Source organism: Bos indicus, chromosome 9 (assembly GCF_029378745.1).
Source record: "Bos indicus isolate NIAB-ARS_2022 breed Sahiwal x Tharparkar chromosome 9, NIAB-ARS_B.indTharparkar_mat_pri_1.0, whole genome shotgun sequence".
NCBI lineage: Eukaryota > Metazoa > Chordata > Mammalia > Artiodactyla > Bovidae > Bos > Bos indicus.
The window spans coordinates 34,590,608-34,607,007 of NC_091768.1; the positions used below are offsets into that span (position 1 = coordinate 34,590,608).

The 16,400-nt window shown below is 42.6% G+C and overlaps 1 protein-coding gene across 3 annotated transcripts in view; it reads right to left on the bottom strand.

The window, feature by feature from the left end:
- Nucleotides 1–16,191, bottom strand: part of DSE (dermatan sulfate epimerase) — a 76,373-nt gene extending 60,182 nt beyond the window's left edge. Inside the window, exon 1 of one of the 3 annotated variants that reach the window (XM_019967171.2) lies at nt 15,978–16,191. The gene's annotated coding sequence lies outside the window, so the exon portion shown is untranslated. Of the gene's footprint in view, nt 1–15,145; nt 15,546–15,571; nt 15,816–15,977 lie in introns of those variants that run through there. The other 2 variants (XM_070795935.1, XM_070795934.1) reach the window with 2 other exon arrangements.
- Between the last annotated feature and the right edge of the window lie 209 nt (nt 16,192–16,400).

Sequence of the window (16,400 nt, forward strand, 5' to 3'; positions counted from 1 at the left end):
TCAATATGATTGTGTCCAAGGATGTTGCTATTGAAGTAAAGGACACAGCAGAATACTGGACTTAGGATTAAACAACTTAAAAGCCTTAGATACAGTCTAAAAATGAAATACATAATGTTAGGTGGAAAAGATTTTCTCTAGGAAGTAATTTGCTGGCACTAAACATACAATTTCAGTTCATTTGTTTAAAATTAAAATGTCATTTATTGGATGGCAGGTATGCAGTGATGCTTTTAACACTATACACAGTTCCTTTTCATCTCTTACTTATATTTAAGCATTCTTCCATTTTTTAATCTTCTTTTTTTTTTTTTTTTTTTGCCGTCTTCACATTCTCAAACATTTTTATGTGTACTTTTGTTCTCATTCTCATTTTTGTCTAACGGATCATAGTTCCTTGGCATTAAAATCCCTGAGTACTTTCCAAATGTCCTCCTATGAATCATAATCAAAACTCAGAATACCACAGACTTGGTTTGTAGAACAAAGATACAGAGATGTAATTAACCCAAAGACGCAGGCACTGCTGTCTCAGACTTCCCCATCTCAGTCTCAGTTACTGGCAATCAATCCTGCCAGAAATTCAGGCCCAAACTCCCTTTTTTCCCTTCCCCGCTTTGTCTCCATATTCAAACCATCAGCAAATTCTGTTGGTTCCATTCTCAAAATACATCCAGAATCCAGCCACTTTCGCCACCACCATAACAGCCTAAGCCACATCATGTCTTGCCCAAATCACTGCAATAGCTTCCAAACTAATCTCCATCTTCGCCCTCACCTACAGTGGTCATTCTCGACACAGGAGCCAGAGCTGACCTGTTCAACCATAACTCAGATTATGTCACCACTCTGTTTAAAACCCTCCAAAGGTTTCCCATCTCATTCAGAGTCAGCACCAAAGTACCAACATGCATGCTTGCTCAGTCGTGCAAGTCATGTCTGACTCTTCAAGAACCCGTGGATTGTAGTCTGCCAGGCTCCTATGACTGTGGGATTTGCCAGGCAGGAATACTGGAGTGGGTTGTCATTTCCTCCTACAGGGGATCTGCCCGACCCAGGGACTGAACTTGCATCTCCTGGATCTCCTCCATTGGCAGGAGGATTCCCTACCGCTGCATTACCTGGGAAGTCCCCAAGTACCACCAATAGTTCTCAAGTCTTTATGTGGAGTCTCCACCTCCTACAACTCTCCCCCTCTTTTCCCTCCCAGTCACATGGCCTCCTTGCTATCCTCATACACATGTGGGTGCTCTGTCCCCAGTACCCGTGTGCTTGTTCCTCCCCCAGACGTCTACATGGCTTGCTTCCTCACTTCAAGTATTTGCTCAAATGTCACTTTCTCAGTGAGGCCAGATGTGACCATCTCATCTAAGTTATATCCTTACCACGTTTAACCACCATCACTCCCTAAACTCCCTTCTGGGTTGTATTTTCCTTCATGGCACTTATAACTCTCTAATTACTATACAACCTACTTATTTTTTGTGTGTGCCTGGCTTCCCCCTCTAGAATGTAAGCTCCATGAGGGCACTTTGCTGCTTTTTGCTATATCCCCGCCACCTAAGCATGCCCAGCACTTAAGAAACAGAAAATATTTATGGAATTGATGAATTTAATAAACGTGTTTAAGATGCAAAGCTCTAAATACTCAGAGATAACTAAACATATAGTTAGATAACTATATAAATACAACTACATAAAAAGAAGAAATAATGATCTTTTGAGTATAACTTTTGGAGGTAAAATGTATTACAATGCCTGAACCTTAGAAGACTGCTGAGTGTGATTATTAATGACAGAGTTGACTGAGAGCTGCCCTCTGCCCAGTGCCCTTCCAACCCTCACTCAAGCAAAGCCCCACGTATACCCTTGATTGTGGTTGGCTCCCGTACCCCCAAGCCCACCATGTCCTGGTCAACGTGCCTGGCCTGCCTCTGACCACAGTCCACTCCCTGAGGATTCCCTGCTGTTTCCCAGCATTCCACAAGTGGTTTTCATGGGTTTCCTCAGAGTTTTCTCCTAAATGTCACCTCAAAACTTTCAGCCCCTTTTGCATGGGATTAGACATTCTGCCGCTCCCCTTTCTCAAGCTCAGACCAGCCAGACCTGCTTCATGCACGATGACTGCATATGCTAAGACTTTCACTGAGGATCTTCTGTTTTGAAATTTAAAGTAATTTCCTTCATGTCCCTTCTTTTAACCACATTCCCAAAGATTATCATCATAACATAATGGTTTGTTATAAAGGCTTTATTATTGCTATTACTTGGATATTTTATTTTAAATTGGAGGACAATTGCTCTGTAATGTGTGTTGGTTTCTGCCCTACAACAATGTGAATGAGCATTAATTATATATATATATATATATATTCTTTTCCTCTTGAGTCTCCCTTCCACCCCACTCCTCTAGGTCATCACAGGGCACCAGGCTGAGCTCCCTGTGCTATACAGCAGCTTCCCACTGGCTATCTATTTTACACATGATAGTGTATATATGTCGATGCTACTGGAAATTTTTTTAAAAAATCCTCTGTACTGCCAACATTTCTTTTATGCAGAGATGTCAAAAGAATAAGGGTGCTTTCTAATGAATTATTCTTCCTTTCACACCTACATTATTCCTATTATTTTGTGCTAAAAACTTCTTGTAACAGTTTTTATAGTTCGGTCTATAAAACATTACTAGTCAAGAAACAATTTTTGCGGAGATATGTTACTAGACAGTGGAGACCATGCATGCTGTGAAGAATAAGACAATAATTTCTGAATTGATGGTGACAGATTCACAGGCCAAAACACATTTTCCAGTAAGAAATAGCCCAACTCAGAGCCTGAAACTGCCAGATATCTAATGTTTGTGTCTGTATGTTCCAGGTCATGAACATTTAACTTGGTGTCTATAACCTCATATCGGTGCATTTACTGCATTTTTTCCTGACTTTAGCATTCTACTCTGGCAGTGGTAGCCCCATTCTTTGTATCTCTTAAACTAGGAATGCTAAGTCACTTCAGTCGTGTCTGACTTTCAGCGACCCCATGGACTGCAGCCTACCAGGCTCCTCCATCCATGGGATTTTCCAGGCAAGAGTACTGGAGTGGGGTGCCATTGCCTTCTCCAAAACTAGGAATACACCTCTCATATCCACCCTACTCATTTCACCCCGTCTCTGCTCATGGCCGGATTCTACCTAGCTATTTCTTTTAGTCAAACCTGAAGGAATTCTCTTCATCTATGCCAGAGAAAACTCCTCTTGTACTGATTTTATTTCTTAGACCTTCTTCTCATGTCCTGTCCTACATGAATGTGGAGACTAGATGACCATCTGCCAGGTCAATTCCTGAGGTAAATGGGACAGGGGGCAGAGATGACACCTAAGATGCTCCAAATTAAAGATTCTGTGAAGTAATTTTGACTCTTTCAGTGATACATCCTGTATTGTGCTCTCCATGGAGGCTGAAAGCCATTCTCCCCAACCCACAAGCAAGATGGGAACCAGCCTCTTCCGTTCCTGGAGCCACCTTAGTTTCCTCAGTGACTTGCCAGGGGTGACTCTCCTGGCGCGTTCATCTCTTGCAAATGTTATTTGTCTCTACTCTTTTTAATCTTCATGGGTCATTTCTATTGTTTTCGAATAGTTCTCAACCTCTCAGTGACTTGGGAAACTCAACCCTACTAAAAACCTGTGTGCATGCATGTGTGGTCGTGTCCGACTCTTTGCAACCCAGTGGACTGTAGTCCCCCAGGCTCCTCTGTCCATGGGATTGACCAGGCAAGAATACTGCTGTGGGTTGCCATTCCCTTCTCCAGGGGATCTTCCCAACCCAGGGATCGACCCACATCTCCTACATCTCCTGCACTGGCTGGCAGATTCTTTACCATTGGCACCACCTGGGAAGCCCAGAGGCATTAATTTCCATCTTACCTCACAGCTGCATACCTACTCACTTACTCATTTTCAATTAACTCCTCAGCAAAATCCTTATTCTGAAACATTAGATTTTTGCCTCTTCTCAAAAGTATTCAGTTCTTCCTTTATCACCTATATTTGGGGACAGTGACACATCATCCAAATTTACAGAGAAAACTGAAATTATCCGGTGTAAGTACAATGTCCCTAAACTTATCTTAATATCTTTCTCTCTAATCCTAAATGGAAAGAAGTCATGGAGAGTGCCATCCTGGAAAGATAGAAGAAAGGCAAAAAGATCTTTTCAGGACTTAGGGAGCACACAAATATCCACGGCCAACCAGGCACAATGTGTCCACTGCTGTTCAGGAAACACTGCAAGTCCAGACAAAGAGGAGACAGGAGAGCCATGGATAGCTCATTACTTATTTCCCATGTAAAACCACAGAGGTCTCCTCTTTTCTACAGTCCTTTAGGCATGTCATGGCATAGTATGGTAGACTCAAAAGATCTAACTTGAAATTAGTAATGGGTTGAATTGGGTCCTACAAAAATTCCTGTGTTGGAGTTTTAATACCCTCAAAATATGACCTTATTTGGAAACAAGGTCCAAATAAACCACAGATATAATTAAGATATAACAATTATAATTAAGTTAAGATGATGTCTTACTGGAGTAGGATGGGCTCCTAATCCAATACGATGGTTATCTTTATAAAAAGGGGCAATTTGATGACAGAAATGCATAAACAGGGAGAATGCCATGACAAGATGCAGCGTGAGATGAGGGTGAAGTGTCCACAAGCCAAGGAACACTGAAGACTGACGGAAACCACCAGAAGCCGGGAGAAAGGCATGGAGCTGGTTCTCTCGGCCTTGGAAGGAACCGATCCTGCTGATGCTTGCATTTGGGACTTCTAGCCTCACAGAACTGTGAGACAATAGATTTCTGTTGTGTGAGCCACTCAAGTGGAGGCATTTTGTTATAGTAGCCCTAATAAACTATATGCAGTCCTAGTCCTACAATGTTCTCATTCCTAAAATTGTTGTTCACTAAGTCGTGTCCAGCTCTTTGCAACCCCATGGACTGCAGCACTCCAGGCCTCATTCCATTCCTAAAGTAGGGATCGTAATTTTTATTATATATACACCAAAGGCTGCTATAAAAAATAAACATATAGTGCTTACCAAATACTAGGAACTACGCTAGGTAATTCACATGGGTTAACTCATTTAATCTTCACCACAATGCCGTAACACAGATACTAATATTGTCCCCTTTTCACAGCTGAGGAAACCGAGACACAGCAGAATAGTAAGGAAAAGCAAAGTGAAAGTCATTCAGTAGTGTCGGACTCTTTGCAACCCCATGGACTGTATAGTCAATGGAATTTTCCAGGCTAGAATAGTGGAGTGGGCAGCCTTTCCCTTCTCCAAGGGATTTTCCCAACCCAGAGATTGAACCCAGGTCTCCCACATTGCGGGCAGATTCTTTACCAGTCAAGGTCACACAGAAAGTGAAGGGGCCAAGATATAAACCCATGCAGTCTGACAGTATTACCCATGAAATAACTATCTTTGTAAACTATCAAGGTCCTTCCAAATTAAATAAATCACCATCATCATAACCACTTCCCTACTCAAGAGCCTCTATTTCCCACAGCAGAAATAACAATTTTCTCCTCCAAGAGCTTCCACAGTCTAGTTCTGGCCTGTCTCTTCAACTTTAGCATTCACTTCCTCCCCACACAAACTCTCCCTTCATGCTTAACTGCTCATCCTTGCTTGAGCACAACTCATATTTTATCCTCGATTCCCACTGTTACTCTCTATGAGGGTTCCCTCTACCTGCTCCACATCAACCTCCTATCTTTCTCAAAGAGCACAGTACTATCTAGCAACAGTACTATCTAGCAACAGCATTCCCTAGCAACTCTATCCACAAGTGGCCTCCCCTATGGCCCCATACACGCATTGCTCAATACTCTTTGGGAATTCAGGGATGATGCCAACCAAGAAAGTGCATCTGCCCTTTTATAAAATGGTAAAACAAAGAAAATATCTACACAAACCACTAAAGAAAAAGGAAGTAAGAAAATTCCCTGACAGTCCAGTAGTTAGGACTCTGAGCTGCCATTGCAGGGGGCATGGGTCTGATCCCTGGTTGAGGAGCTAAGATCCTACAGGCCAAAAGAAAAAGAATTATATGAGAATTACAAAGTACTACTGAAATTCATAGAAATCAATACTTCCAACTGAGTTGAAGAAGGATGGATACACTGAGGGGCATCTGAACTGGGTCTTAAAAAGGGATCAGGAAGAATGTCTATAGCTATCTATCTATAACTATCTTTAACTATGCCCACTAATTAATACACTCAGTACTAATAACATGCACACTGAGTTACTTGAAGATACTTGTTTTCTCCTTTTCTCACATTTATTGTTTCAGTCCTCTCTGAATCCAAAAGGGCTCTGAGACAGATCACACCTGCTCAGGTATAAGCCTCTGGGAGGCGGGGATCTTAGATCCCCTTAGATCTTCTTTGTCTTCCCTATGGTGTCATGCACAAATGATTATGTGCAACACAGGCCTTCAAAAATATTTGTGGAAAACAAGGAAAGAATTCATGAAGAAGGTACAGAAGATAGGAGAGAGACTGTCATGAAAGGAGATAAGGGAATTAGCATGATTTTTCTAAGAAGTTCTCCTTGACCTGGCGGCTACCCCACTCCTTAGCTCACTCCTCTTCCTGCGCCTTTGCTTAGCTGGTGGCTATGCGTGCAAGGCTTTCTCTCCTCCTCCTTTTGGCATAAAATCCTCTGAGGCCCAGTTCATTCTCCCCTCCTTGCTGAGTATTCTTCGCCCACGTAACCTTCACAGACATTTTTCTTCCTGCAATCCTGTTGCAAGGATTTGTCTGTTCAACACTTAATTGTTCTCATAAAGTTTCATACTCAGTTATCCTTCTCCAACCAGACTTTATAGCTCCTGAAGGCTGGAAACCATGTTGTTTTTTTTTTTCTTTTTTGCATGCTGCCCTGCTTTGGCTTCAACCAGACGTCCCCTCAAACATGAAGTACCTGGCAAGTACTTGCTGAATGACTAAATCCTTTCAGTATTTCTATCGCTAAAGTAGAACGTTCTTTCATCTGACTCTCAGGTTCAAAAGTACACTGGAAAAAATTATATATCAAAGCATTCATTCCTGGTAACACAGATTTATCTTTTCTAAAACTTGCAATCACTGAACCAAACTTCAGTGGCTTCACCAACAAGAAAAAAAGGTGTAAGCGCACAAAGAAGGGTCTGTTACATAACCACCCGAACACTGCTAGCTCCATTCAACTTTAGGCACAGGATTTATCATTTTATGGCAATTTAGTAGTATAAATACTGCCAACACATTTCTTCCCCAAGAAAGAGATATTGAAAGTGGCCCAACTTACCCTAAAACTTGCCAGATTACATTTAACAAGTTGAAGTGAAACTGAATTTTTCAAGTTCCTGCAGCAGATACTCAAATACCATTTGTTAATTTGAATTTTATTTAGAATAACTCTATGCAAGTCACAGTAAATCTAAAAACTATTCATGCTGAAAAGCTTAGAACCCTAACAGAGTATGTGATTAACAGGATCTCTTACGGAAACAATACTGGTTTCCGTAAGAGAAAAGAAGTGGATCTTAAATTTTTACACTAGAGTTTAAGAAATGATAAACTGAACTATTGCATAAAAGTAATAGATCAATTATTATTCTGCTCTCTATTTCACCTGGGTTCTCATTAGAACCAACATGCTCTAACTTGTGAAAGACTTACATTCAAATTAGAGGAAAAAAGAAGAAATCAACCTCATATCTAAGGGAGACAGCAAAAGACACTTTAACTGGTTAACTCTGCAGGCTTTTCAGTGATTCTAAGAAATCAGTTTCCTCTGAGAAAGGTAACTGTGAAAAACATTTCAAAATTGCTTTAAAACTATGGGCTGTAAAACTAAGTGGAAACATTCCATTTCAGCTGCCTAAGACATTGACATTGTTGGGCTCCTGTTCTTGGCATCCCCCAAACCCACTGACCCAATATTGGCTAAGTCTGCTTTCTAACACCTTTAGCAGCATCAGTATGAACATGCTTTTAAAATGATTACATCTTAAGTCCTGCCTAATTTTATTACTGTGAAAAAACACGACCACTGGCCTGCAACCACAAATTAATTCTACTAGAGTCTATTTTCCTGAACAAAAATGAAACAAAGCTCACGTTCTGTTTCTATACATGCCATTCTTTTTAACCAAAAATACTGCTGTTAAGAAGTCTGGAGTATAAGCGAAGTTTCCGAGCTCTTTCTGACATGGGCAGCCTCTATGTTTTGACCACATGGCTAATGAATGCCCCATACACTCATGTGACCACTGTTGCCAGTCTCACTCTCCCATAAAAATGGGGTAGAGAAATGTAAAAGATATTACTGAAAGTCCAAATGCAACACCACATCTGCTGCCAAGCCCTTTTTAAAAAAGATTTTCTAAAATAAAAAAGAAATGTAGAGGAAAGTGATCCGTTTGAGGAGAAAATAGATTAGACATAGGGGAGAAGGGCTTTCAGACACTGTTATGTGTATCTGAATGAAACGCTGAAGCAATCTTATGCATGATCAATACTTAACCAGTTAGCAAATATTAATACTTTGCTCTAACAAATAAAAGTGCTAAGTAGAAACTATACACAACTTGTATTTCAAACACTAAAACTCACCATATCGTCTACCTTCACATAATTAAGTCACTTTTAATTTCCAAGATTTTCAAATCCAGATGAGCAGCAGTCATAAAATTAGAACCCCAGAAGACAAATGCTTACATCCCTCCTGGACAACCTCACTTAAACCTTTCTAAACAGAGAAGAACTCAAAGGCCTCCTTCATAAATCCATTCTAAAGGTTAAAACATTCAGAAAAACTTCCCCGTATTTAGCATAAATCCCTCTTGATGCCTGCTGTAAGTCGATTTCCTCTTCTTTTTCTTCAGGGAAGATGGAAAACAGCTGTTCAACATTCCCTTTCAGGCCCCTTTTTCCTTCCTGCCAGGCCCATTTCCCCCTTGGGAGAAGTGTAAACACTGCAGGTGATTCCTAAATCCAGCTGGCCCCTAACCGATTATCCAAGGGGCTGGTGAGCTCGGCCCCGTGCGAGCCTCCTAGGATGCTGTCATCCAACTGCCAAGGCCCCAAGAAGAGCTCTTTACCAGAATCTGTGGAATTCCAGAAATCCTTTACTTAGAGTCTGTCCTCAGATATAGTCAAGACAACAAGAATAGCACTGTGTCAAGAAGAAAAGCTGACAGTTGCAACTGTAAAGAAGGTAAGCAGTGTTATCCTGCAGCCTGGCGGGCTTCACTACCACTCTGCCCGGTGTCAGGGTGTTGAGTGCACCCTGGCATGAAACATTTTTAAACTACTTGATGATTTTTATCATGCAATTCTTGAGTTCCTTTGTCACTAACGCAACTTTCTGGATGTAAGCTTACTTTAGAAATGCAATAACCCTTTCAATACTCCAAGGTGCAGAACTACTCTAAATGAAGGTGTTAATTTGTAGTCTTTTATTTCTTTTTTTTCACTTTTTAAAATATGTTTATTTGAAATAAATGAGCATTGTTCACAGCTCTTCTCTGCTCCTTTTTCCCTGCCACCTCTGTTTCCTTTGCATTCTGTCCTGTTTTTTTTCATAATAGGTATTTTAGAGGGATGACAATCCCTTCTCCCCTGCCAACCTGCCAAAGATCCCTACATCCATCTCATACAAATGCAGATGAGCAAATTCTAATGAAAAGTGACTTCAGCATGGATTTCCAATCCCTAAGAAGTAGAGACCACACAGTCTGAAGAAGAGGATGTGACAGTAAAATGTATGCAAAGATAAAAAAGGGCACTTTTGGTTTCCGGAACAGAACAGACTTGTTCAAGAGGCCCATGGGCCTCAGCCAATTACCATGATCCATTTGATCTTTCTGCTAGGGAGGACTGTCGCTTCATCTAGGACATCACTGGCATCCCCTGGTTCACCAACTGTGCTCCCAGTCTATTTTTTTTAAATTAGTAATCTCTAGGTTCACAACACAATATGCAGAGCACTACGTTTTACACTAATGCTGTTAACTCCCACTTCAAGAATTGCTAACAAATATCCCCATTTTTCTCACAATAGTCATTAGACTCCAACAGTAAAGCCAGTACATTGCCTGTGTACTTCATCAATAAAAATATTATAGACCCACAGCTTGGTGAGCCCATTTCCTTTACAAATTCTTTTTAAGAGTTATGAAATGCTGACTCAGCTTTGTTGTGGTATAACATCTGCACGCATTAAATCCCTTTTGCTTAGTAGCTAAGTTTGTTACACATGAGAAAAAGGCAAAAACCTTAATTTAATCAACAAATTTACAACCCTATGGCATCTGTATATGAAATGAATATTTCAAATGGAAACATTTAAATGACTGTGCTGCTGCTGCTAAGTCACTTTAGTCGTGTCCGACTCTGTGCGACCCCATAGACGGCAGCCCACCAGGCTCCCCCGTCCCTGGGATTCTCCAGGCAAGAACACTGGAGTGGGTTGCCATTTCCTTCTCCAATGCATGAAAGTGAAAAGTGAAAGTGAAGTTGCTCAGTCATGTCTGACTCTTAGCGACCCCATGGACTGCAGCCTACCAGGCTCCTCCATCCATGGGATTTTCCAGGCAAGAGTACTGGAGTTAAATGACTGTGGACCTACTCAATTTCTACTGAATGATCATGTACACTAAACACACAGGGAATTTTACTATGATAATCCTAATATTTTCCACTAATTAAGTAGAGAGGCCCTGTTAATTCCATAAATAATACCAAAAATATTTTTCGCATGTGGACACACACATACACTCAGTTGCAAATTCTCTCTGTCTAGAGCAAAGCAGATGGATGCAGTCTACAATGGATACACGACATACGCATAACTGAGAGTTAACTACACACATGTGTTTTGTTATATTTTTAAAAACAGGACTACACTTACCTAATGGTTATAACTATTCTCAAATATAAAATGCCCAAACAAATCATGCTATTACCAGGATGTTTATAGCTTCTACATATTACTAAAGAGGGAAATTCTGTTCTTTCAGAAATTGTTTACTAACATTTGATGACAGCACTTACCAAGATCATGTTTATGGACTACCCTAAGGGAGCTGGAACAAATAGAAGGAAATCCAGTGGTAATCTTAAAGCACACTAAAATTCATAGTGTTATCTGGAATTAAGGACAGAACTCCATTCAAGAAATAAACAGATGGAACTTGCCTGGTGGTCCAGCGGTTAAGACAGCACGCTTCCAAAGCCAAGGGGTGCAGGTTCCATCCCTGGTCTGGGAACTAAGATCCCACATGCTGTGCAGCATGATAGGGTGGGGTGGGGGTGGGAAAGCAATCATTCTCCAATAAAATTAATTTAAAAAAAGCAATTGTACTCCAAACAAATTAATTTTTAAAAATTAAAGAAAAAATAAACAGATGGTCGCAACCATCATTTCTTCTTTTTCCAAAGTAAAATCATTCCCTTTTCTTTTCTGTGGTATTTAACAGACTCTCTAAACACTGCCTCCTGCAGGTTTATACTCTTCTGGGCATCTGACAGAGGATCTGAAATCCATACCCTTGATATGCTGGAGCTTGCTGAGACATGCAGACGGAAGCAACACAACTGGTAAAACACCCAAAAACCTGAAGCCAGCAAATGAGAGCTGAGCAATGAGCATAGGGCTCTATGGGAATCAGAAGGGGCCCCAGGATGGAACCCTGATGAGGATGATAAGAGATAAGCAGAGTGAGAGGAGCGTGCTGTGGGAAGAGGGCCCCAAAGCAGCCAGTTTACAGAAGCCTGAAAAACACATAAGCAAGCATTCCAGGGAGCTGACAAATCATGGACAGTAATGAGTAGTAAATGGGATAATAAATTAGATCTGTAAGAAAATGAAACGTAAGAGTCTTTAATAACATGGATGTGGAATCATAAAGGAGAAAAGTAGAATGAAATATGCCATTTAGGTTAATCTGAAATTTAAAATAGGCCACTGCTACTGCTGCTGCTAAGTCACTTCAGTCGTGTCCGACTCTGTGCGACCCCATAGACGGCAGCCCACCAGGCTCCCCCGTCATTACTTGTAAATGACAGACAAGTCTCTTCTTTTCATGGTATTTCCATTTCTACAGCTCTAAAATAAGGATAAGACACCTGCTCTATATCACTCTTCATTTCCGCTAGGCTAAAAAATGAAAATATTAGAATTCTTTGGAAAAATATTGAATTACTTTCTCACGCTCACGCTCAGTCATGTCTGACTCTTTGCCACCCCATGGACTGTAGCCTACCAGGCTCCTTTGTCCATGGGATTCTCCAGGCAAGAATACTGGACTGGGTAGCCATTTCCTCCTCCAAGGGATCTTCCCCACCCAGGGATCAAACCCACCCTTCCTGTGCCTCTTGCATTGCAGGAAGGTTTTTCACCACTGAGCCATGGGGAAGCCCTAGGCAGTTTTAAATAGAAGCATTCACATAGCTGTATGATCTACCAGGGACTCTTGTTTTCCTTCCATTGTCTAATGCACAGGAACTCATAAGCAAGAGTTTATTAGGCTCCTTTTTATCCTGTCCACAACACTACCTTTTTTTCTAGTATGATTCTTTTCAGTAATATCTCTCCACCACGCCCTAATCAAACCACTCTTCTACATGCAAGTAGGAGCTGTGAAACACTAAAGTTAGATGGGTAAGAACCTGGGACTACATTTATTTATTAAAATATATAGAAAGATTTTCTTTAAAGAAAAATCACTTCAATTAAAAATATTATCCACTTAATGCAAGGTTTCACTTTTAAAATATATAATTTATATTAGAGTTGGGCATTAGAATCAGTAAGACTTTTTGAAATTCATCCATTTCTAATTACTGCCATCATCAAATAGAAGCATGGATCAGTGCCACTGAAATCTAGGACTTTAAACTCTACTTCCATTCTGCCCTTAATTCATCAGATGAATTTCACTGGGAAGTAATTTCTTTTTGGTACTCTGAACTTATACACTTGCCGAATTCCCATGTCAGGCACTGACTCTTGGTTTAGATTACACTGTGTCATCCAAATACCCACTGGTAATTTGGTGACTCCCAACAAGTTTTTTTTCTACAAATCAACAAGCATACGTGCTAAGTCACTTCAGTCACATCTGACTCTGCGACCCCATGGACTGTAGCCCACCAGGCTCCTCTGTCCACGGCATTCTCCAGGCAAGAATACTGGAGTAGACTGACATGCCCTCTTCCAGGGAATCTTCCCTACCTAGGGACTGAACGCATGTCTCTCATGTCTCCTGCAATGGCAGGCAGGTTCTTTACCACTAGGGCCACCTGCAAAGCCCACAAATTACCATGGGTGAAGATAATGTAATTCCAAGATGAGAAAATCCTAAGGCATTTTATAATATAGTCAAAAGAACTGTCCTGTCCTCTACTTGGAGCCATTCTTTCAGAAGGATTGATGGACATGGAATCTCCACCTTACCCACTCCTTCATAATAGTAAAGATCCAGCCCTTCTCAGTAATCGGAATAAAAGGATCCACTACAATGATGACCTTCCCTCTACAAGAGGGTCTTGATCTCCTCAAAGGCCTGCCACAAACATATTCTAACATAAAAAAAGTTTTGGTTTTTTAATTTATGGGGGAAGAAGGTGAAAAAAGGATAAGAACATGTACAAACATGCTAATGATATCTGGGCTTCTCACATGGCGCCAATGGTAAAGAACCCCCACCAATGCAGAAGACATGAGAGACACGGGTTCAATCCCTGCATGGGGAAGATCCCTGGAGGAGGGCATGGCCATCTACTCCAGTATTCTTGCCTAGAGAATTCCACGAACAGAGGAGCCTGGATGGATACAGTCCATGTGGTTGCAAAGAGTTGGGTATGACTGAAGCGATTTAGCATGCATGCAAGTAATATTTAATACACACTGCAACTACAGAATGCTAATTTTTTACTAGTTTCTTTACCCCTTTGGGAAACAAACATTATTGATACAGTAAAACCCCAATCTAAATGCTGTATCTTCCTTATTCCTTTCCAATCATTTGTTGCAATTGTAATATTGAGTGGAAACCATGTAATTTCTTTCATGGGACAGAGTGTCATCCAATGCAAGTAGAAATAAATACCAAAATATTCAACTACAAATATTAAGAAATGTATAAACAAACATCTTATTGCTTAATTGCAGAATGTATTTTCATCTATGATCTTAAAATACTTTTTCAGAGATTAAAAGAAACCTTTATAATGAGGTCTTGGGAAGGGCAGTACAACCTCAGTGAAGTTAAGAACCTCCTGGATGACCATCAGATCCCCTCAAGGCAGCATTGTGGGATATTGGACTGGTCAACAAATCTCACTGAAAACATGTTATTAGCTAATTTGTGGACTAACTTTATAAATACTAAAGTAGATAGACACACAAATGTTAGGTATTATGATGGTCCTGACTTCATGTGGCTAACTTCTTACCCAGTCTTTCCATAACCAGGCCCCAAACCTCAGAGAGAGGAACTTTAAAAACCTTCTACCCAGCAGGCCCAGGAAGGTGCTAATAAGTCCTTCAGTGACAAGGGGTCTATACTGTTTTCTGTTGCAAATTTCCCTTTTGTCCACATTTTCTCTTCTCTATTTTTATAGAACACATCTTACCTGCACACTTTACAAAAGGACACATATCTATCTGTATGGTAACCTTGTAGTACATGATATACAAATTTCTTGCATGAATCCTGCAAACAATTTGGGGATCTCATTTTAGAAGTAGTCAGAATATTCTACAAAATATTGCATATCCTATTTCATTTCATACAAGTTATCATTTATTGCGAAATTAAAAAAAAAAAAACAACTGAAGAAAAGGAAATTCCTGAAAGGTTAAGGTCTATTATGTGAAACATAAAATACTGGGGGAAAAAATTGTTTTGAAACTATTTCTCAGTTGAGAACGTCCGTTCTCAAATTTAATGTCAACTAAACCATGACTCTCTAAAGCATGACTAACGAAAAAATGTTTAAAAGAACCCTATAACACGGAGATCCCTAGAAACTAAAAGTGTCATTTCCTGATCTAAGGAATTCCAAGTAAATGAGGTTCACCTCCTACTTATAAGCAATCGATTCGGTTTCAGCCTTCAATGCCCGCCAGCCTGAGCAGAGGTTGATGCCTCAGCCGAGCGATGAAAATGAGAAAATTCTGAGGTCACAAACAGCTTAGATTCCATCCGCGACAGAGCCCATGTGGCATTGCTCACAGAGCTTCCCAGCCTGTGAGTCAAGCACGCCCCACCCCCCACCCCACCACCAGGGGCTGCCTGGGAGTGAGGTTTACCAACAATTTCTCCAAGTGTCGGTGGAGCCTGGCGGCTTTGGAATCCGGCGTCTAGGGAGGCTCGAGACGTGCTCGCCTGGCTTCCACAGTCGCAGAGGCTGGCTGCCAGCGCCAGGATCGGCACACCCGACCACCACCACCCCAATTAACAGGGAGACGGAGGGAAAGGAGGGCGCGAAACTGTGCCAACCTACCGGGCAGAGGGAAGCCGGAGCCCCCGGCCGTCCGGGAAATCGCGGCTGGGCCGGCCGGACCCGACGCACAGAAAAGTGATCTCCGAGTTTTTACCGTGCGCCCAGCTCTGCGCTGGGCGCCCAAGGGTTGGAAAGGGACTCAAAGCTGCCCTGCCGCCGGGGAAACTCACGGCTCCGGCTTCACGCCTCGCGCGCCCCCCAGCTGAGCTGGGCTCGGGCGCGCAGGTCGCGGCACTCGGCGCTCGGCGCCCGGCGGGGGACGTGGCTCTGCGCTTGCCTCCCGCCGACTCCCGGCCAGTCTGGCCGACGACCCTCCCGAGACTCCGGAAGAAAGTTGCGCGGCGCGGGGTCCAGAGCCACGTCCGCCGCGCGCCGCTGCCCACCACTCGCGCGCCCCTCCGCTTACCGCTCCCCGCCGCGGTTTCGTCCTCTCGGGCGTCGCCTCTCCAGCTTGGGCCCAGGCTCCGGAACCCCTTCCCGGCCCCCTTCTCTCCAAGGCGCCCGGGCCCCCGGCGGCCTCGGAGCCGAACCCTCAGCGCGCCAGCCGCGCCATGGGTGCGGGTGGGCGCCGCGCCACAGGATGCGCCGCTGCAGCCTCGGGCGGCGCTACTGCGAGCCGGGCCGGCGCGGGCGGGTGGGTGTGGGCGAAAGGGGAGGAGGGCGGGACGCGGCGGGCGCTGAGGCTCGCTGGAGGGAGGAGGAAACCGCAACGTCACCAGAGCCCCGGGCGGCGAGGATGGGAGGGGGAAACGGGGACCCCTTCCCGCTGCGGGACCCCAACCTCCGGCCCGCCCCGCTTTCTCGCTCTCCTCCTCCTCTCCGAGGACTC